Raw genomic sequence first — 9642 nt, forward strand, 5'->3', positions numbered from 1 at the left:
GAGGACTTTCAGCATGCTCAAGCTCTTCCACAGATGGATGCCAAAATAACCCCTAATTTTCTTGTTATCTTCTCTGAACTCCTCTTTCTGTCCCTAAAGACTTTCTCAAAAACATCTTGTTTCTACTGCTTCAGTAGAAGGGATTTATTATTGTTTTTTTAATGCTTTTTCTAAGTGACTCCTCAAACATCTTTTGGCATGCCTCATATGTTTACATCTAATCTGTCATGGTTCATGATATTTTCTGCTTTCTTCCTCTGGACATAACTTTACCTTTTTGAAGGATTCCTTTTCAATCCTGTTACTCGATTTTTCAGCCATGCTGGGTCATTTTGGTCCCTCTAACGGTCCCATTTTCCTACCAATTATATTGCAGTGACTGGAAGAAATTTTTATGAACTAAATGTTAGTAAATGCTGTGAATGTTAGTACACTGTTATACATTTAACACAAACATGCTGTTTTCTTGAAGTCACGCTTTGAAACACTTGAAGTTAAAATCTAACAAGTAATATATTACAGCTATATACAAGTATTAACTCAATTCTACCTTATATTGTAATGAGTTACAAGGAGTATAAACATGTGGAGCTTTATATATTAAGAAAAGCAAATTTTAGGTATGAGCATGTTTAATGCTTCTCAGATTATCAGCACATTTCTTGAAAGGATTTTGTTTTGTACTATCCACCAGCCAGACCACAGAGGAACAGTCTGGATGCTATAGCTTTTATAATGAATGAAGCTTTAAAAAAAAAATTATGACATTTGTTTTGTTAAAGAAGGAGTAAGTCAAGAATTTAATTTTTTCCTTCGAACTAGAAAACTTTAAATAGAAAAGCAAAAGGTTTAACCTAGAGTAATAGGCACTGAAATGCAATTTAAAGTCAAATTACAATGACAGGGGAAAAGTAATTCTATTGGGAAAGTCATGGTTTTAAATTGCCTACAGCAGCTGCTACCACTTTGCAATACTTTTATTTTTTCATTAAATGAGGACTGGAAGAATTATGCACGGATTTTAAAAACAACTAAGTTCAACATGTCATCAAAGCTTGTAAAAACAATTTAAGTTTTAACTCCTCTGATTTAGCATTGTTTACTCTTCTGATTTAGTATCATTTGTCCTTGTCTTACATATGCAAAAATACGTTGTTCTGAAAACAACTATCTCTTTGTAGGTGGGGCTATTGGTCTAGGAAACTGCTCTGATGACAAGACTGCTCTGCTGAGCACCATCACTGCCAGTTGCATCTCTTTCTCTCCCAGCTGATCAGAACTCCTCAGTGTTGCTGCATTTGTCTGCCTTCCTTGTTCTTTCATCCTGAGAGGAAGATACAGTCCCAAACATGTAATCAGCAGGCACACCCAAACAGCTGAAGGATGCTAGGCAGCATTTAATTTCTGAAGGCTTTCCCCATCCCTTCTCAGAACTGTGTCACTCTTATTCAAGCAACGCGAGAACCTGGGGAAGTGTTACTGTTTGGTGTTCCCAGTAAAGATAATAGTCCCGCTGACATATTCTTTTTTTCTGTGTTCCGAAGTAGTACACTGATAGCTTCTCCTTGTGTTTCACTTACTTATAGAAAGATACTCCTAGGAATGTTAGGTGCAACAAGCTAGGAATCGATAGATTGAGAAACAATAGGCAGGATGCTATTTTTCACTGTCTATATTACTGATTTTTTAATGAGCTCTAACAGAGCCCCTACAGAGTAGACATATGAAATCTGCACGTGCTAAGGTCAGGACTACACCTTCTCCCAGGATCATATATATACTTGTGCTTCTGGAATACAGTATTTTACCAACTTGAAACAGCAGACACTAAAGGCTATACTCAAAGCACACAGCACCTTTACAGAGGGACCACATCATCCTCACAGGATGTGCCCTCTGTGAGTTTGGCAGCTGCTGTTTCCTTTTCCTGGCATTTCTGTGTTCCACTGTTATAGGCATGGAATTTATTTCCTCTATTTTGGCAGTAAAAAATGTTTCAGGCCAAACAAATACAGATTTTTAATTGTTTTCCTGGCCAAAGAACTGCTCCATCAGTTTATCTGCAATCTCATTTGCTAGGCATCATCTACTCTCTGCTGCATAAAAAATTCTGCTTCATATTCAGAGTGCTCCATTCAACAGGAGTTTTTATCAATTGAAGTGAAAATACATTTGTTAGAGAAATATTTAAGAGCATTTTCATGTTGTTTCTGCCCCTTTAACATTATTTTAATTTATGTAATTTCATGAAATGAACAAGGGGAAATGAAGTCCATCCAGTGGCATCATGGTGACACATGTATTAGGCAAAACCTGAGTCAGACTTTTTAGATGCTCAACTAGTGATATGGTCTCCCCTCAGCCTCCTTTTCTCCAGGCTAAACAACCCGAATTCCCTCAGCCACCTCTCATAAAACTTGTTCTCCAGCCCCTCCATCAACTTAATTGCCCTTCTCTGGACACATTCCTGCACCTCAATGTCATTCTTGTAGTGAGGCTCTCAAAACAGAGCACAGTATTCAAGGTGTGGCCTCACCAGCGCTGAGTGCAGGGACACAATCATTTCCCTGGTCATTCTGGACAACTCTTTCTGATACACGCCAGGATTCCATTGGCTTTCTTGGCCACCAGGACACACTGCTGGCTCACATTCAGCCCGCTGTCAAGCAACACCCCAGGTCCTTCTCTGCCAGGCAGCGTTCTAGCCACTCTTCCCCAAGCCTGTCGTGCTGCATGGGGGTTTTGTGTCTCAAGCGCAGGACCCAACACTCAGTCTTGTTAAACCTCATACCATTTGATACAGCCCATCAATCCAGCCTGTTCAGATCCCTCTACAGAGCCTCCCTGTCCTCAAGCAGATCAACACTTCCCTCCAGAAGTCCAAGGTGGCAGTTCTTCTGACCCCTCCTCTTTACTTCTAGAACTGAGAATTCTATCACCTTATGATCACTGTGTCCCAGTCGTCCTCCAACCATCAGACTTCCCACAAGGCCTTCTCTGTTCACAAACAACAGGTCCAGTGGGGTGCCTTCCCTAGTCAGTTCACTCATCAGTGTGTCAGGAAGTTGTATTCCACACAATCCGGAAACCTAGACTGTTTCCTTTCTGCTGTATTTTACTTCCAGCAGACATCTGGTAGATCTGACAGAGACTCCAGGTAATCAGCAGACTTCCCTATGAAATGGGTCCAGTCTGCATATCAGGCTTTCTGTTCCCTTCCAAAGGCAGTCCCTTATGACAACGACTCATCTTTTCTTCTTTACATAAGCTGTTTTGATGGATGGCTTAGCGTATCTTAACCTAGAGAATGTTTCTAGTCTGTGAGAACCAACATCAAGATTTGGTTCCGCTTGCAGAACTTCATATCTATTATTGAATGGAACACAGGAGACTGGAGTTGACACAGGGGAGATATGTCTGCTGCACTGGGCAGGAACCTGCTGCCATTCCCCTCCACCTCCCAAATTTCTCTGTTCAAATGGATGGAGAGAGGATGGGGAGTCCTCTGTCGCACAGGACATGCCTGCCTGTTGGGTCTGAGACAGGAAGCATAGAGTGTTGTTCCAGTAGTCAATTTCTATCATTAACATGCAAAGAAGTCCAACAACACTGGAAATTTATGATAATATCATTAGATATTACACAGAAATGTTATTGAATTTCTAGAAATCACTGGGCTGTTATTTGTATAGTATCTCTATACCTTTTAAGATGCAGGGAAAGGAACAACTGAAAGATAAGAGATATGCAGTCTGCTTACAGATACTTCTTCCTGTGAGAATCATGTAGATAATGGACTACTTTAGCCACAGGAAAAACTTCCTTAGTAATGTGATATAGGTGAGAGATGTCAGTCTACATTTGCATAGACATACTAATTATTACCAGCTAATGATCTGCTCTTTGGAGATACTCATCAGTATCTTTCCCTACTTAATGATTTAAATTATTTAAGGTAATCTTGATTTAACACTATACTCTGATGAATATTTTTTTATATTTTCACAGCTAAATTATTATTTTAACCATGTGGATTATTAGTAATGTTTAATAACTTGACATTTTTTAACAGAAATATCCAAGTTTTATATTTTTCCTATAACAGCATTTATTTTTTCAGAGGACATTTCCACCATATCCTATTCTGTCAAAAATGGAAGGAGAAGAACTGCCATTAATACATTAACCGTGGTATTGATATACTGCACATGCCTTAACTAAAGCAAACAATGATATGAGACGCGGTTGGATTTTAACCCAGCAGGCAGCTAAACAACACACAAACATTCACTCCCTCTGAGTGGAATAGGGGAGAGAATCAGGAAAAAAGGTAAAACTTGTGGGTTGAGATAGAAACAGTTAAATAGGACAGAAAAATAACAGAAAATAACAATAATGAGCAAAGAATATACAAAACAAGTGACGTACAATGAAATTTCTCACCACCTGGTGTCCTATACCCAGCCAGTCCCTGAGAAGTGACCACCACCCTCAGCCAACTCTCCTCAGTTTTATTGTTCAGCATGGCATCGTATAGTATGGAATATCTCTTTAGCCAGTTTGAGTCTGCTGTCCTGGCTGTGCCCCACCCCAGCTGCTTATGCATCACTTCACTGGCAGGACAGTATGAGAAACTGCAAAGTCCAGAACTTAGTGTAAGCACTGCTCAGTAACAACTAAAATATCAGTGTGTTATCAACATTATTCTCATCAGAACATTTTATTTAGATGTAAATTTCTCTCATTTTGTGGTTTTGCCTTAGGGAACAGTGTCGCGGAACTTTTGATTTGAAGTTCTGCTCTTCAGGAGAGACATATGCTAACACTAGTAAATTCAAGTTTTACTATTGAAAATGGCCAAGCAACACGGGAAAATGGTGGGAAAACAGGAGAAACTAGAATACTTAGAATGCGTATGTCAGTAGTTTTAATCTAAAATGAATGAAGCTTTAGATAAAAGTAACTATTGTTCATTGCATCCGTGTTCTAGATATATTCCTGTTAAGTCCGGTGCCACTTTGGTTTCTCATGACTATAAAACCCATATGTAAATGCGTGCACAGGGCAAATCTTCTGGTACTTTGGACTGTATCTACTTGTATTAATGTCAGTGAGCAGTGCCTTTGCTACCTGTGACAGTCTGACAAGCTTCTTCAGATAAATTTTTAATTTATTACAGTTGGAGATTTGCCTGAATCAAGACCACAGGAAAAATAGTATCATAATGCTAGATATTACACAGAACTCATTCAACAAAGATGTTGAGCAGGAACCTGTCAGACAGATCACGGAGTCTGTCCAGTGAGCTGCGCTGTGTAATAAAAGTTGAATGAAACTCATAATTTGCAATTGTACCATTTCAATGTTCTGACTGGAGCAAACGGAGTGACTTAATTAGTAACTAGATTACACTTTATTAGTTTCTAAAATCTCCATAACCTAACACTGAGGGGAATGCCAACTCTCAAGCTTCAAATTAGTGTAAAATAACATATTTTGAAGTCTTCCAATCTATATTTATGTGTGTGGGTTTTTTATTTACTGTCCTCTGTCACAATGTATTTGCTTTTTCATTACGGCACTATCTGAGAAAACACCAGATGTATGAAGTCTGTGTAGTTCTCTGTCCTTCTTTGAACTCCTGAAATTCAAAATTGAAACTGCTATAGAATCATAGAATCATAGGATCACTAGGTTGGAAAGGACACACTGGATTACTAATGAAATTACTAATGAAATTAATAATGCTCATAGAAACTTGATTTTTCAACCATTTCCAGCTAAAGTCATAAAGAAAACTGTTTAACATCCTCTTTCCTTCTTAAACCTCAATAAACATTTATTTTCTTTAAACTTAGTGTTGCCCTTTGGCTTCTAGAAGCATACTACAAAACCACAATTTTTACTCACTTTCTTTGGGGAATGTACGGTACACCCGCCTGGGAAAAATAGAAAAGGAAAAACTAAGTGTAAAAAACTATGCACTGGAAATATTCAACAATAGATTACTGTTTATACTTCTGAGCAGATCTATAAAGTCAAAGAAAAAGAAAACATTCTATTTTTACCCTATGTTATATTGCCATATATAGAAATTATACCCTGTTATTTTTGTGATCAAAGTCTATTTTGGTTTTTTGTTATCTGTGTGAATAGAGATAAGTATTTCCCTGCATGATAACAACTTACTATCACAAAAACTAACTCTTCCAAGCAAACATCGGTTCAATTTTTTTTCCCAAATAATTTGATTATAAGATTTAGCTCTTCCTCCCGAAAACTTGTCTTGTTTGAAGAAGTATAGGAAAAGTTAACTTGTAAGGTTGACAACCAACACACATTTTTGCACAATGATCCTCCTGAAATAACAGATTATATAGACAGTTAAAGCACCAATAGGTATATTCTTTCACAGTTATAACAAAAACACTCAAAAAAACAAACAAAAAAGGTCTAGCTCAAGAGTAAATTTAAAAGTAATTAGAAGTAAATGTTGTGAGTAAATGAAATAAAAATAAGTGAAAGCATACGTGACCCCATTGCACAAGCTATCTGCCTCCAAACAATGCATTCTCCTGCTGGTAACATGTTAAATTCTCATACATAAATAACAGCATCTCTGTACAACTCAGCTAGCCGGTGATGCAGTCATAGGTTGGATTGTTCTTACTTGAAAGCTGCACCTCTGAACACAGCAAATTACTTTTTTCACAGATTTTACAATATTTACAACACTGCTCGTAAGCTGATAGCTGTGGACTTACTAAATATGGTATGAAAGATAAAAAGTGTAATATCTAGAACCTAACCATAATCAGCTTTCTAAAACATCTGGATGACTACAATTGTCCTCTGGCTAGCATTTGAAGGTGGAAAAAAATATACAGTCACTTTGTGCACTGACTAAAAACATAGCACTGAGGAAACCATCAAGTTCAGCTTTTGAACAGAGCATTTTCTTCAAACAGCTAATAAGATCTCTGTATCAAAATAGCAAGCATAAAAATTTTGCCTGAGGCTGGATATATCTTTCCAGGACGAACATATTCCATGCTTAGTGAAACAAGCTATGCACAGAAGAAATAAAAACTGAATATCAGAACAACAATTACACATAGTCAACCAGCAGTAAATAAGCAAACTTTTCTGAAAGCTTTTTCCTACTTGTTTTCACGGGGCGGAGGGAAGGAAATATTTGAAGTTATATTCCTGTTATACTTGCACATAGGATAATGGTCTTAAAGAAAACTGCTCCCTGTAACTGGAAGTGAAAGGCTGTAATAGTAGTACCCATAATTCAGGTGTTAGGTTAAGACAATGTGAATATCCCTTAAAAGTCACTGAATTGACTTGAAAAATGTCACTGCATATCTGCACCTCACTGAGCATTGTATCATTGTATTTTGAAATATTCAAAATCATAGCTAAATAATTCAAAATAGATTAATTTTATTGGGTCAAATCTTAAAAGCTGTCATAAACATATATGGAAAAAAATATCAAATTTGCATGCCTAATTCCACTTTCTAGAAGTAATTCTGTACCTGCCCAATGATAAGGGAAAGATATTATTTTACATGACCTATTACAAGCAAGTCCTGCAGGTTCAGTCAGGCCCTTCGGCTTGATTATATATGTTATTGACAGAGAGATTGTGAACTCTTTATTTCCTCTGCTAAGAAATAGGCTGGAAAAAAAACCCCACATTGAATGCAATTAATTAGTTTGTGTAGGCTCTGAAGAGGTCTGAAAAAAATTTAATAAAGACGACTTTAATAAAAATAACCTCATTAAGCAATTTCTTACAATGAATTGTTTTCTACACTACAGAGGAAAAACGAAGGTTTCTAGTCTTTAACTTAATGTTAGAATGCAGATGAGTTTATACTTCATTCACAGTTCTTCAAGCACTGTGACTTCTCAGTTGACAGTGACACTAGAAAATACAATCCATTTAATCAGGATAAGATTTGCAAATACAAAAGATTAGCCTATAGTTTGGTCTTGGTGAACAAAAGGAATGCTTCTCTAATGCACTGCAATGCTGTTTTCCCCGTAAAATGGCAGAAGACATTTGAGAATGAATGACATTGTTAAATACACTTCATTTTCACCTGCAACTTAAATAAAAGCAAAAAAAAAAAGTGAAAAGGTCATCTAGATAGGTGACAGTTGAAGTGTAAGCTGACTATTCAGTGGTGCTAGTAGAGGATTAGCGGTTAGATGTAAGACAGAAAAGTCAGTCAGGGAAAAGACATTAAATGCAAGAACAGATTCCTGCACAAACTCTAAATGGAATCTGAGAACACATTTGTTACTAACTATATGCCTCTTGCATATCATTTTACTGCTTAGCAACAACTAATGCAGATATTGTGATCGCATTTTGTCCAAAATAAAAAATCATAACTATTTTAAGTATTAAATTTTCATTAAAAAAAGAGAAAGAACGAAATCCAAAGTATTTCCATGTAGGCAGAATGCCCAGGGTGAAAAACACTACAGTTTGCTGGTAACAAAGGTCGCTACTCAGCATATCCTGGAGTTCTTTCTCTCTATGTGTAGGTAATAGCTGGTCACAGGCCATTTTCCTCCAGCTGTCAGCCAGGTACATACATTGCTAATACAGAGATAACGCAATAATGAAGTTTGTCAATTGATCTCAGGAATGTAGTACTCTGTAGCTCCTGTCAGAAAAGGGCAACGACATTGAAGCTATATGTATTTTCATAGAGAAACTGTAAATAGATTGGATGTGGAACACTCGGTGTATACTGCTGACACTATTTCATTGCAGGAGAAAGTTCTGGAGTCCAGCCGTTGAGAATGTCTTTGAATGAATTACTTCCATTAATCAGTTGTAAGAACTGGCATGTGAATTACTGTGGAATCTTAATATGGCTCTCTATTAGCACTATTTTCAAAAGAAAACTTTAAGAATATCTATCCTTTTCTGCTTTATACAGCATATTAAAGAAATTCTCTATTTTACTGTTTGATTTTGCATGAAAATATTAAGGAAACCATGACGACAGTGTCAGTAGCAATACTCAACTGAGTGACGATAAGGACAATGTGTAAGCAGTGGAACATGAGCCTTTAGGGGAGCAGCATGTTCTGACCCAATATAATTTTGACAAGCGCTCTCTGACTTCTGCCTTCTTTCATTCATGATAAAAGTCCTTATTCCCAGAGGTGCTCCATGTAATCAAGCTTATAATAAAGTGTGCTGAGTCAGTGAAATGCTTAACAGCTATTCAAATATATTTAGATAAGACAGAACACACTGCTATAAGCCAGAAAGTTTTTTATTCACATTCTCAATATAAGCAAACGAACCGAAGGATTTTATGTAGTAATAGTTTGTAATATTTGTGCAAATTCAGATTGATAAGTAGTTCTATTAAAAGATACTCCATCAGAAATACACCTAATAGTCATAATTCCAAGTCTCAGAACAGTAGACATTTAAAAGATATTCCTATTAATGCTTGTATAGATTCAAGCTGAAAAGGGCATAACAAAGACCCTTTTGCACCTTTTAGTATTTCTACTTTTGACTGCTTTGAAATGCAAGGTTTTAGTATCACCACAGGACAATGAAGCAAACCAAAACAATACTCTTACATTTCAAAGAAATTT

Source organism: Cuculus canorus, chromosome 4 (genome assembly GCF_017976375.1).
Source record: "Cuculus canorus isolate bCucCan1 chromosome 4, bCucCan1.pri, whole genome shotgun sequence".
NCBI lineage: Eukaryota > Metazoa > Chordata > Aves > Cuculiformes > Cuculidae > Cuculus > Cuculus canorus.